Source organism: Eumetopias jubatus, unplaced genomic scaffold (assembly GCF_037043125.1).
Source record: "Eumetopias jubatus isolate StellerSeaLion01/CBP00866 unplaced genomic scaffold, mEumJub1_p1.0 scaffold_1, whole genome shotgun sequence".
Lineage (NCBI taxonomy): Eukaryota > Metazoa > Chordata > Mammalia > Carnivora > Otariidae > Eumetopias > Eumetopias jubatus.
Genome location: NW_028274807.1, coordinates 115,042,337 through 115,056,338, shown reverse-complemented (window position 1 = coordinate 115,056,338; position 14,002 = coordinate 115,042,337).

The following is a 14,002-nucleotide window of genomic DNA, read 5'->3' as shown; positions in this document are numbered from 1 at the left end:
AATAAAAAGGAACTATTTATATACACAACAGTACTGATGAATCCCAAAGGCAATACACTGAAGGAAAGAAGCCAGTCTCCAAAGGTTACACGCTGTACGATTCCACTTAAAAGCAAAAACTATGTGGAAGGGGAAGAGATTAGTTGGTGTCAGCATTTCGAAGCAGGGGGAAAGTGAAACTAAAAGGATTGTTTGGTGTGATGCTGCTATTTTATATTCTGATTATGGTGGTGGTTACAGGAATTTACACATATGTTAAAAAGTGCAGAACTATACATCAGAACCAGAAAAGGTTAAACAACAATAATAACAACAAAACCTTTAAGTGAGTTGCCCAAGATTATGTGACTTTTATGTGGTGAGTTAGAAGAAAAAGTGGAAGCATTTGTACTGGGCCCTCAAATATTTGTTGAAAGAAATGAACTGATAAATGAACCAGCACTTTACTCTCAAAATAGTAATTTGGCAATATATTAATTCATTGCAAAAACTGAAATCACAATTTTTAATGTATTTAAATAATGCTTTATACCTTTTAACAATCCTTCCTGCTTCAACAGTCTCTGCCATGTGACTTTGCAGTTTTTCTTCCTAAGGGTTCCACGTATATGTCTCCAACCCTCAGTCTGGGTTCAGCTACATGACTTGGTTTGGCGAATGTATAAGGCAGAAGTGGTGATGGGCCAGTTCAAAACCTAGACCCTGAAAGGCCTTCTATGTTTCCATTTGCGCTCTTATGCCTCTATCGGTGCCGTGAGGAACACATGCTGGGATTAGCCCACTAAGCCTGCGAGGGAAATAAGATATTTATAGAGAAAATCCCATTAAACTGAGCCCAGGGGACTCACAGAGCCATGAGTCTTTTGTGTGGCAAAGGCTAACTGCTATCTTTCTAAAGCACAAATTGACCCCTAGTCCCTCACAGGATCCCAGTCTTAGGGTAATAGCAATGAGAATCAAGATATCTAGGAAAGTATTCAGACAAAGGGAACAAGACAAATCCAGTTCTAGCAAATGGAGTGTATGATTTCTCCACAGGCTCAAAATAAAACGTGGTTAACAGATCTGAAAGGAAAAAGTCAAAGGAAAATAAGCATCAATGTTAGCTTGTTACTTGATCTACTTGGGGCCCCCTTAAGCACAGACAAGAATAGAATTGAGTTAAAATCAAGCAAGACCGAATCTCTAGGTGAACGCCTAATAAATACAGAAATAGGAAAAAAAACAGATGGGTAGCTGAAGAGAGAGGAATGCTTTTATGGCAATATAAAGAGGCCACCACGTAGATAAGCACTGTGTTTCTTCTTTTGACTTGGCTATCAAGGGAGCCGAATGTTAAGTTTTACGTGCAATTACCGTAAACTTCTCCACCACTTCCTACAAATGTTTTCTGACCTTTCTTATCTTCAATTTAATGGTATTAACACTATTCCTTTGAATAAAACCCAAAACCAAAACAAAACACTATTCCTTCAGACTATCTATAATTCATTTTACAGATAGGTATGACAGATATTATAAATATCATATGATGCCTTAGCCTATGAACTAATGCCTTCAAAATTGTACATTATGATCATCATCAACAATGTACTCAATATACCAAGAATTATGGGGGTTACTACATGAGGGCTGCTCCTGGCCTTTTAAATAAAGGGCCAATACCATTGACTTTTGTGAAATTCTCATTCACTACACTGCAATATTCAGGCAATCTTAACAACTTTGAAAAAAAAAATTGCCTTTTCCAAATGCCCCAGAGATGCAAATTTAAGTAATTACAGTTGTTCCTCTTAACTCTTACTCAATACTGTGATTAATTTCAGATGTGCCAGACTGAAAGCTTTCTGCTGCCAAACTTTCTGAAGGAACGCTTTTAACAGCTGAAAGATACCAAAAGTCAAAGGACTAAAAAGAAGTTTAATTTGGATATGCCTTACAACCCAGTGTTTTAAATAAAAAGAGAGCCAACTAGCATAGCATTAATGCTTGTTTTGTTTGGAAAGACCTTGAATTTGAAAACCTTTCTTTTATCCCATGCTTACTGGGCCATGTCATTTGCTATAGATGATCCTCCAAGTTTATTCATACTATGATGGCAGGATGCTTTTATATACAATACAAATTATGTTGTGCATAAATTCAATAAGATAAGAAATATTCAATTGAAGTGAATTAATCTTTATGCTTTTTTAACATCCTTTCCAAACTTTTCTAAACATTTTATGGACATCAATAGCAATTTTAATATTCTAATTTAGTTGAAAATTGACCTTATAAAATTACATTTGGATATTCTGTGAATCCTATTATTAGAGATAAATTACACTGGAACAGAGCAAAATCTGATATTTACATTCAAATTTAAAAATTGCATTTACATATAACTGGAGAGAAACCTCATTTAAAAGCAAAACACATTTTGTTACGTATTAGAATCACTGAAACTTTTAAAAAATACCTATACATGGGCCTTCCCTCCAGAGATTCTGGTTTATTTGGTTAGGGCCAGAACATTAAGCATCAGTATTTTTTTTACTTTTTTTTAAAGATTTATTTATTTTAGAGACTGAGAGAGTGTGTGAGGGAAGAGACAGAGGGAGAGGGAGAATCTCTTCTGGCAGATTCCCCTCTGAGTGCGGAGCTCAACATCTCAAGGACCTGAGATCATGACCTGGGCCGAAATCAAGGGTCGGATACTTAACTGATTGAGCCCCTCAGGTGCCCCTTGCATCAGTATTTTTTAAAAGCTTCACCGGGTGATTTTAATTTGCAGTCTGGTTTGAAAACCACTGACCTAGTATTTTCTTTTAAGTCATTGTGGGATGACCCCTATAAGAACTAATAACCATCTTAGATGTTCTTTCTAGAAGTACAGTGACTAGACCAAAGGAGGCAACTGGAGCCACTGCAGTAGTCTGTGCCCTACTCAGACGATACACTGGAAGTGTGACGTTGGCAAAGGAGAAAGAAGCAGGGAGTCACAGAGGACGGGATGATGGGATGGTAGTGAAACCTAAAACGTTTACTTTGGAGAGCAGACTTAGGAACATCACAATCCATTTGCATTGCTAACACATGGAAAAGGCATTCAACTTAGTCTATGTTCCTCCAGAAAGCAGAACTAGAGCCAACAGGAAGAAGTTAAGAAGGTAACTTGTATCAGCTCAATATATGGAAAATTCTGATAACAAAAGCATTCATCCATTGATGAGCAACCTACAAAATCCTCAAGTAGAGGCCAAATGATCTGTCATCAACATGAGAAGGAGGTTGAACTAAATGATCTTTTCTTTATCGTTGTGCTAATAACCTGAGAGAATATCTTGAAGTTTCATGAACTATCTCAAACTGTGTTCTAGTGTTTTGGGAACTAAAACAGAAGAAACAATTGACTGCGGGAACTCGGCCGGAACCAAGGCCGTCTATAGTCATGAACTGCTTTTTTATGTGATCACACTAGGTCCAACATGGCCACCTTAGCACCGGTCAGGTCTCCGGATGTAGTAACCTAGGGAGAAGTTGGTGATTTTGTCTTCCAATATAGAAACCTTGAGATTTTGTTTAGATTGCCATTTGATGATTGATTAGACATTTTCCATTTAACACAGTCCCAATAATTAGCTGAAGATCCTCCTGCAGTAAGCTAAACATAGGTTATAAGTATTGTGTGGTGATAGAAATAACATCTTTGTTAAAGAAAAATTATTGAATGACACCATTAAAGTACAGTAGGGCAAACTTTATTCAGGACCATTGCAATAGGTATAGGGACCACTGCAGGGGGATGTGGCAATGAGGGGGAGAGATTGGGCTCAACATGGAACACAGCATGGGCAGTGGGAATTTATAGCTGAGGAGCAGGGTGGAGGTCAGCTGATGGAAAATTCCTAAGAGGCAACATCGGGGAAAGGGGGAATTCTGGCTAAACCAACCTAACAGGATTCTTGCCGAAGGCAGGCCAGAGGGATCAAACGTCCATGGACATATTGACAGATCATTCCAACTAGAAGGGAGAGTGCCTTCAGTGATATTAACACTTGGCAAAATCAGCAAGCCACCCTGAGCTGGAGGGAGGTCCAGAGGGGGTCATACAAGAACTAGTGGAGAATATGATATTTTAAGTGTGGAAAAGATAATCTGGTAAAGCGAAGGACGTGAAGGGGAGAGAGGAAATGTTGGTGATTACTGCTTTAAATAACTGAAAGATAAGCCCATATTAAAAGGCATTTTTTCCTACCATTCGCAAATGCACAAATATAAACTTTAAGCAGAAATTACAAAAGACAGATTTTAGCACAGTTAAGAAAAAGCTTTGTTGTCTCTGTGTCAGAATTCAGGGACGAGCCCATCACTGGATTGTAAAGCAAGGATGATACTGAAGTCATGTCTATAATTTCAGGTAGCATGATGGGCATGTAACAGATACCTAACAAACATTCACTAAACAAAGTTTTCAAGTATAGTCTGGATAATCATCAACCAAGGAAGCTTGAAAGGGATTTATTTAGGGTGGGAGCAGGGCAGAGATTGGACTACCTAGCTTTTAAGACTGCTTCCAATTTTGAGATTCTGTTGTCAGATGAGCAAATTAAATCACTAAACCCTACAATAACTCTAGATTTTTATTATTTTAAAATCAATACATACCTCAATCCATCTTCTCTAAACAAAATATGTATCATTTTCTCAAACATGTGATTGGTTTTATTAGTCAGGTAAAAAGAAGCTATCTTGAAAACCTTGAAACCATAACATATAAAGCTTCATTTCTTTCTCACACACACCTGTTGTGTGCCTGGCACCTGTTAAGGCAAACTCCCTTCCAGATAGTGACTCAGGACCCAGACGTCTCAATATATATATGCTTCAAGGGTCACTACTGTGGGCTCTTAAATGGTTGGCCTTGGGTTATCCATGTCACTTCTGCTCATAAGCCAATGGCCAAAAGCAGTCACATGGTTCAACCTATGAGTGGAAAATCTGGGAAGCATATGGATATTCTGTGAAAAGCACATGAAACTGTCACAAAAGTAAACCATTATTGAAGATTTAGATTCTGGGCTACAAGCATCTGAGAGTGGATACTAATTAATCATGTCACATAGACGAATACATATTCTGCACTTCTTGTTCTGTACTCACTTTAGAACTTAAAAAAATAGTGTAACATTGGACTAAATATTTGCAAGAAAGTCTGTTGAAGGATGAAACTGAAAAACAGTGCACACAACATACTTTCCAAAAATAATAGAATAATCTGACATCTTAAGGTCAAAACAGATGTCCCAAATTAGCAGATGTGACCCTTCCAATCCATGGCAAGTTAGATGTGGGTTTATGCCCATTTGTCACATTCTTGTTTTGAAATATAATTAGATTGATTATAACTCCTGAATATCATTACTTTCTCCCAAGTCTTTACACGTTTGAATCCACTGTTTGTTACCTTTTACATGTCTCAGATCCGCCAAATCCTTAACCAATTTTTTTAAAAAAGATTTTATTTGTCAGAAAGAGAGAGAGAGAGAGAGCACACAAACAGGGGGAGCAGCAGGTAGAGAGAGAAGCAGGAGCAAGGAACCTGATGCGGGAATCAATCCCAGGACTCTGGGATTATGACCTGAGCCGAAGGAAGACACTTAACCCACTGAGTCACCCAGGCATCCCAATCCTTAACCAATTTTAAGTAGTTAAAAATATCTCCTCCATATTTGTATAAAAATACTGCTCCCCAAGTCTGCTTTATTCAAACTATTAGTTACATGCTGTCAAGAAGTTTCTAAGTTCTGGATTTTTCTGACATAATGTCCACCACAACTCTCCTAAACAATTCATTTCTTTTTTTGCCAGATTCATACAGGTCCATACTTCTGAAATTATAAAGTTTTAATGCCATTATTCATCACATTTCTAGGACCACACTGAATAGATATTAAAATCGTGCTTGGTCAAAATCAACGAGCCACACCCAACAGCAGTGCAATCTGTAACCATGGTAACAACTGTAGTTCCAACAAAAATGCACATCAAGGCCACACTCTCCTTGGAGTTTCAAAATGCACTGCTTTCCCTTTTCCTATTTTATATTTCTCAGTTTAAAGTGGGATGATAAAATACGGAGTTTTAGTCGCTATATAAGCATAATGCTTTTTAAGGCATTTTGTTGAAAACTGCTTTAAGATAGGTAAAACCAAATTCATGCAATTCAAAATATTTATTGAAAGTCTAATACACATATAGCCACTAAAGAGGTTACTCATAAATTGATCACTCCCTGTCTCAGTCCTTCAGCATAAAATGCTGAGAATAACAATGATACCAGTTTATTTTTACAACATCGTAGTATATCATTCTATCCAACTTGAGGCCTCCTACATATCCCTTTATTCAGGAACAACCTTGTACAATCTTTCTCAAGTCTTTACCTCACACATCAAAACCAAAGTACACATTATTAAAAACAGATTTATTTTTATTTTTGGTCTATCTGTTAAATTCAAAACTCCTCTTCCTTTCAGGGATCATTTTGATTCAAATGCAATAAAACCTGACATAAAACCAACTCTCCATTACTTATTCACACAGAAGTGCATACTCTATGCCAGGCTGTATGCTAGGGTCTAAAACAGAAAAGACTAAGTAAGACCCAAGCCCTTTCCTCAAATTGCTTGTGGCAAATTAAAGGTAAATAAACAATGCAGTATGTGGAAAATTAAAGGTAAATGAACAATGCAGTATGTTAGGTGCGCAGAAAAGCAGGCCCAATGAGAGAGGCAAGATAGGCGTTTATCCGTGTTTCAGCTATCTGCGGCTACGTAACAAACTACACAGAACTTAGTGACTTAAAACAAGGTTATCTATGTTTCTCATGGTTCTGTGGGTTGACCGTGCTTAATGGGTGGATTTTTCTGGGGGACTCACATGTGGTTGCAATAAGAAGTCAACCATGTAGACAATAGCCATCTGAAGATTCGACTGGGCTCATTATATCCAAATAATTCACTTGTGTGGTGCCAAACCATACAGGAGCCCAGCTACTGCTGTCAGCTAGAGCGCTTGCACATGGCCTCTCCATGTGGTATGGGCTTTCCACAGAATGGCACCTGGATTCGAGAGGGAGTGTCCTAAGAATGAATATTCCAAGACAGCAAAGCCGCAAGGCCTCTCATGACTCAACTTGCAATATGCAGAGTTGCTTCTCAGAAGACCCACCCAGGTTCAAGGTGGGAGGGAACAGGACAAAGGTATGAATCCTGGCAGTCATGGCTCACTGATGACCTTTGGAGACTTGCTATCACAGGCACCAAATCATTTAGGTTTCAATAATACACACACACACACACACATATACGTATACATGTATCTATAAATGTATATATATAGATACATGTATGTATTTTTTTTTTTAATTTCCTCTTAGCTCACAGAAGATCAACAGGGAAGCTGTCTTGGGCCAATGTGAAAATTAATGGAGTCCCTCTGGAGTTAGAGGAAGAGCACCTGGATTCAGTCAAGCAGCCAGGGCACAGGGTGACGACCCAATGAAAGGAAAGGCGATCAAGAGGATGTGTGGTCAACATTTGAATTCAGGAGAGCTAGAGTAAATTAGCACTATTTTAGTACACCTCCTGTCAACAACTTCAGCAGGAACACATTTCATTAATCCTCAAAAAGCCAAAACGGAGATTATTAACTTTCAAAATTTGTCTGAATCATTCAATTTTTTGTACCACAGGAATCCTGTCCTCGTTACTTCACTTTTTTTTTTTTTTTAAGATTTTATTTATTCATTTGACAGAGAGAGACAGCAAGAGAGGGAACACAAGCAGGGGGAGTGGGAGAGGGGGAAGCACGGAGCAGGGAGCCCGATGCGGGGCTCGATCCCAGGACCCCGGGATCATGACCTGAGCCGAAGGCAGACGCTTAACGACTGAGCCACCCAGGCGCCCCCTCGTTGCTGCACTTATTAGCCCTTTGCTGATTATGAAGAAAAAAATCATTGTGATTTATCTTTGCCCACCATGCAGTTTTTAAAAACATTTATTTTTACAATTAAACTCTCTGGAACTGTCCTACTGTAAGTTATTTTGTCTACTCAAAACCAACTACTGTATCAGTTGTAGTTGAGTCTGACCACTTCTACACTGATTTTATTATTAGTCTAGGGCCCATATTTCCTAGTGAAATTTGTACAATCTCTCAGGTTTACAAAGTTTACAAATTAGGTTACAAAGTAGGTAAAAGAATAGTAGTTGACAAAGTAGATAAAAGAATAGAAAACAAATAGGGACTTAGCAGTTTACAAAGTAGGTAAAAGAATAGAAAACAAATAGGGACAGCTGGGTGGCTCAGTCAGTTAAGCAGCTGCCTTTGGCTCAGGTTGTGATCCCAGAGTTCTGGGATCTAGCCCCCGCCTGGAGCCCCCCTTAAGCACCCACCTAGAGCCCCCAGGGAATCTGCTTCTCCCCTGCCCCTCCCCCTCCTCTCACTCCCTCCTCCTGCTCATGTACACTCTCTCTCTGACACATACACTCTCCCAAATAAATAAAATCTTAAAAAAACAGAAAAGAAATTATTTCCTCACTACTAACTGAAAATAATGCTAGCTATCCCTTATTTCAGAATAAGGTATCTAATTCTTTCTTTTAAAATATTGTATCATGTTACCAAAAGAAATAAGAAATTCCCCCTCAGAATCATCCAATGTTATCATTTTTATTCATATTAGCCTTTAAGAAAAATTTTGAAAGCATAAATTAAAAAAAAAAATTAAGGTTCCTGCTTTGTTTCATATTTAGACCCTATTAGTTATCTACATTGACCACAAGATGGGGCTGTGATGTCACAATTTGGCAAGATTTATAAAATACATAAATTAAACACAGATTAAAATAATTTAATAAAACAAAGTTTGATAAGATAATGTTTCAAATATCATATATTTTCAATTAATCAATTAATCACTAGTGCTCAGCAAAAAAAAAAATCACACTGTAATTTGTCCATTTCTCACTTGGAAGTTACTGAACTTTTTCAAATGAAAAATTCTCCTGTGTTGATGCAAAATTATATATATAACGATGTGATTTCTTTAAGGATTCTTGTTAACATTTCACTCTGCACTTTTAAAAGTTACTGGACTTAAATCAGTGTTAAGAAAAATGTCTTTTAGAAATACTTTTAAAATTATTGTATAAGCACAGAGTTCATTCATTACAAATCTACATGAAATTTTTCTCTCCTATTCTATCCCTTAATTATTTTTTTGTAATCTAATATAGTTGACCCTTGAGCAACACGGGTTTGAACCGCACGTATACACTTTGTGAGTTTTTTTCCATACAGTACTGTCAAGGTATTTTCTTTTCCTTATGATTCTATTAACATTTTATTTTCTCTAGCTTACCTATCAGTAAGGCTTCCAATCAACGGGAAGCTATTTATAAACTTGGGGGGAGTCAAAAGTTATACACACATTTTTGACTGTGCAGGGAGTGGGAGTAGAAGGGTGGTCTGGGTGCCATAACCTCTGCACTGTTCAGGGGACAACTGTAATTACTTTGGGGTAAGGATGATTTGAAAGAAACCGTATTTTCTTTAGGTTATTTATGGCATGAATGATCTTTCCGTTTCATCTGTTAAAACTTCTTTAAGTTGATTACTTGTGTGTTTTGTATTATTAAATAGGCCAAAATTCCTTTCTAATTTTCAAAAGATTATAAAAATTCAGATTTCTTAACCATTTTTCAGTAGAGACACAACAGCATGCCAAAATAATCAGTTACTTGATTTATTAAACAAACACCACCACCTCAAAAATCAGCAAAGAAGCTACTTTCCACGAGTTTTTTTTTTTTTTAAGATTTTATTTATCTATATGAGAGAGAGAGAGAGAGAGAGAATGCACAAGTGAGAGTGCACAAGCTGGGGGAGCAACAGGCAGAGACAGAGGGAGAAGCAGGCTCCCTGCTGAGCAACGAGCCCGACAAGGTCCCAGGACCCAGAGATCAAGAACGGAGGGGAAGACAACGGCTTAACTGATTGAGCCACTGAGGTGCCCCCCACATAATCTATTCTAATATATTAACAATGATACAAAAATATAATTTAATCCTTAAAAGAAAGCTGTCAGGAAAAGTTTAGATTTATAAAGTCCACACATCCCTAGCATGTATACTCATCTTTCCAATTTTTCTAGTTTCTTTTATTAGAATAATTAAGCTATATTGTACTTCACATTTTAAAACATGTCTAAATGTAGTTTTCTACTCTTTTCATTACTTATTTGTATTTCTCTTCAAATTTCATCCAAAATTCATTGCTATCATTAAAGAGTTTTATACATTTTCCCCTTTTTTCACCCCAGGGGCTTTTTCTTAATAAGAGTTATTCTAAAAGAAGTCTGTAGCTTGCTATTCTGAAAGACCAAGATAAACAGCGCTGTTTGACAAAGCCTGCTTTCATGAAGTCTTACGGACTAAATTTTCCAAAATAGTCAACATCTAGTCAAAGAGGGCTATTTGCTGAGACTGACTCTCAGCTGTGACTAAAAATTGTATTTGGCTTTTCCTGCAACTTGAAGAGATCTGTTGAATAGACCACTCCATATTCCAAATGAATGACAGGCCCCCAAAATGTCATACAAGATGGACTGTAGGGCTTAGCAAGCAGAGAAATTAATAAGTGCAGATGACAGGCAAGAAAATAGGAGTGAAGGAATATATAAAGAGATTCTGTCATTAGGATGGACAGAAGGGACTCAATCCGTATGGTAATAGTTTTCCTTATTTTAATTCTGTGAAGGGGTATTTGATCTCTTCGGTTAGTTACCAACGCAAGTAAATTATTAGTGTTTTTCAAAAATGAACCAGAATCAAGAAAATTAATATATTGAGCTACTACTAAAGTATCTGTATTTTTTTCCTTTTTTTTAAATTATTATGTTATGTTGGGGAGAGTATGTGCTATAGTAAAGTATCTGTATTAAGGAAAAATATTCACATTAATTCCTATGCACATTCAGAATTAGGAAAAAAGCCACCAATATGAGCACTTAAAACTCTCTGGGAATACTTGTATACACACACACACACACACACAAACATGTATCCATAAACACAAATAGTTACTATTGACATCAGTATACTTCCATTTATTCAAATTAAATTAGTTATGGGAATTCCCCCCTTTTCTTTCTACTGTTTGTTCTTTATATTAAACAATACACAAATATATATTCACAGTAAAATATTTCACTTCCATAAAGTACTAAAAAGAGCAATGATATGATCTAGGAATTCCATTTCTGGGAGTGTATCTGAAAGAAAATCATTATCTCAAAAAGCAATCTGCATCCTTGTGTTCACTGTAGCAGCATGATTTATAATAGCCAAGACATGGAAACAACCTAAGTGTTCACAGGTGGATGAATGGATAAAGAAAATGTGGTATATATACAAGGGAATATTATTCAATCTTAAAAAGGAAGGAAATACTACCATTTGTGACAGCATGGACAAGCCTTGAGGGCATTATGCTAAGTGAAATAAGTCAGACAGAGAAAGACAAACACTGCATATCACTTACATGTGCAATCTAAAAAAATGAACTCACAGAAACAGAAGAACAGATTGGTGATTGCCAGAGCTGAGTGTTCTCCATGCATCCAATCCTATTTTCCATCTTTCCAATTTGCTGATCTACTTACGGGAATTTTTCACACTTTTCCTAATTATGAATTGTTCTTTTTAAAGAGTACATAAAAGTACATTTCATATAATTTCATGAAACTTGGGACAAGAGGGAAGATAGAAAATGCTACTGACTGCCTTGATCCAGTTTCTGAAAACATAGAATGAGATTAAAATAGTTACTATAGGTTGCCGCGCATGTGAACCACAACTGAAAAGAACTAGGATCTAGTAGATGTCTTTCTTCTGAAGTGTATCACAAGGGACATTACGCTGGCTTGCACTCTGTTAACAGTTTATAACCAGAGTCTGCTCTGATTGGCTGGTATCCACGACATACAAGTTGTTACATATTTAGAATACCATCCCTGAAGTATAGTAATGTAATTCAGAAATAATAACATGTCTCTTCAACAAAGTTGATGGGCTGTAGGAATTTACTTCGAGTATTAAGTGCCACCAAAGAAGAGAAAAGAGGTAGAACCCAACTTCCTTATTTCCTAAGTCCATCTTCCAGTAATTATAATCTTGATCATCACTATCTCTTCAGTGCCTAGAACACTGCATGGCCCATAGTTAGGGACTTGAAAAACACCACTGAATACATACATACAATGGAATATTACTCAGCCATCAGAAAGGTTGAATACCCACCATTTGCATCGACATGGATGGAACTAGAGGTGATTATGCTAAGTGAAATAAGTCAAGCAGAGAAAGTCAATTATCATATGGTTTCACTCATATGTAGAACATAAGGAATAGCGTGGAGGACCACAGGGGAAGGGAGAGGAAACTGAATGGGAAGAAATCAGAGAGGGAGACAAACCATGAGAGGCTCTGGACTCCAGAAAACAAACTGAGGTTACAGAAGGGAGGGGGGTTGGGGGGGATGGGGTAGCTGGGTGATGGGTATTAAGGAGGGCACGTGTTCTGATGAGCACTGGGTGTTATACGCAACTAATGAATCATGGAACACTACATCAAAAACTAATGATGTACTATATGCTGGCTAACTGAACATAATAAAAAAAAAAATCCCCTAATAAATGTGATCTGAAGAGTCAATAAATAAAATACCACTGAATAGATATATATTGAATAAATGTTTTGTCTGTATTTCTTCACTTGTAAAATAAATTAGATCAATCCCTAGTCATTATGAGATTGAGGATAATACAATTCAATTCATAATTCAGTAAGTAGAGTTTTCATTAAGTTATAATATCAGTAAATATACCAATCAAAATGAAAAAAATCATAGCCTATTACATCCAGATATTGCTTTAGGATACTCCATCATACATTCTCTTCTAAAGATAAATCACCAGTAATAAAGAGGCCAACAGAAACTTATTTTAAATTATTTTATTTTTCATAATTTTCTAACACATGGTGTTAGAAAAGTGAATTTTGGCACCATGACTTAGAACTTTATTTCAAGTTTAACCTTTAAATTAAAAACAGTAGCTATAATAAGTATATTTAAACCTCACTCAGAGAAATGGTGAAAAATCAAGTCACAAATTTTTTGTGCTGGGGAATTTTTTAAAAATGGGATTAAGAAAAGGTAACAAAAAAAGTAGGAAGGATAAAATGGAGACTATGCTGGAAAGACAAAAAGGTAAATAACCTTCTCTAAAAAAGAATAAGGAGGGAGACAAAGGGCAAAGAGAAGAAGAAAGGCTCACCAACTTTATTTTCCTGATATAAAATTCAAGTACTTAACAAAGTGTTTTAAAAATCATAAAATGCTACTACTAATCTCATGAAATTTTCTTTTTCCTCATTATTTTCTAGAATTAAAATCAAAAGCCTGTTTTGACTCAAGGACACCTGCTGATCTTCAGTTGATACTCGATATACTTTACAAAATGGAAAGGCTTGAAAACTTTCCTAAATCTCATACCTACTCAATATAATCCAAATTGATCTGAAGGAACATAGGGTTTGATTTCTAATACAAATGGAACAAAACGAAATCTAACAATCTAAACAAACATGTTTCAACTGGCTCTAAACCTCAGCTGTATTCTGTATTAAGTTTCTTGAGGAAAAACATTGTGTAATATTTACTGTTCTTCGTATTCCTTCAGTAACTACTATAAAAGGTACCTATATAGGTCATAAAAAAAGTACTTACACAATTAGTTGCATACAAATTTAGTTCTAACTCCAGTTTTCCAATGTTTCAAAAATTGTCAATTTTCACTTATATTTTGTTTACATGTTAATAAATAAAATTCTTCCCATGCCTTTTTAATAATAAAATATTATTAGTCTCTTGTCACTTGTACATTTATAGCTGA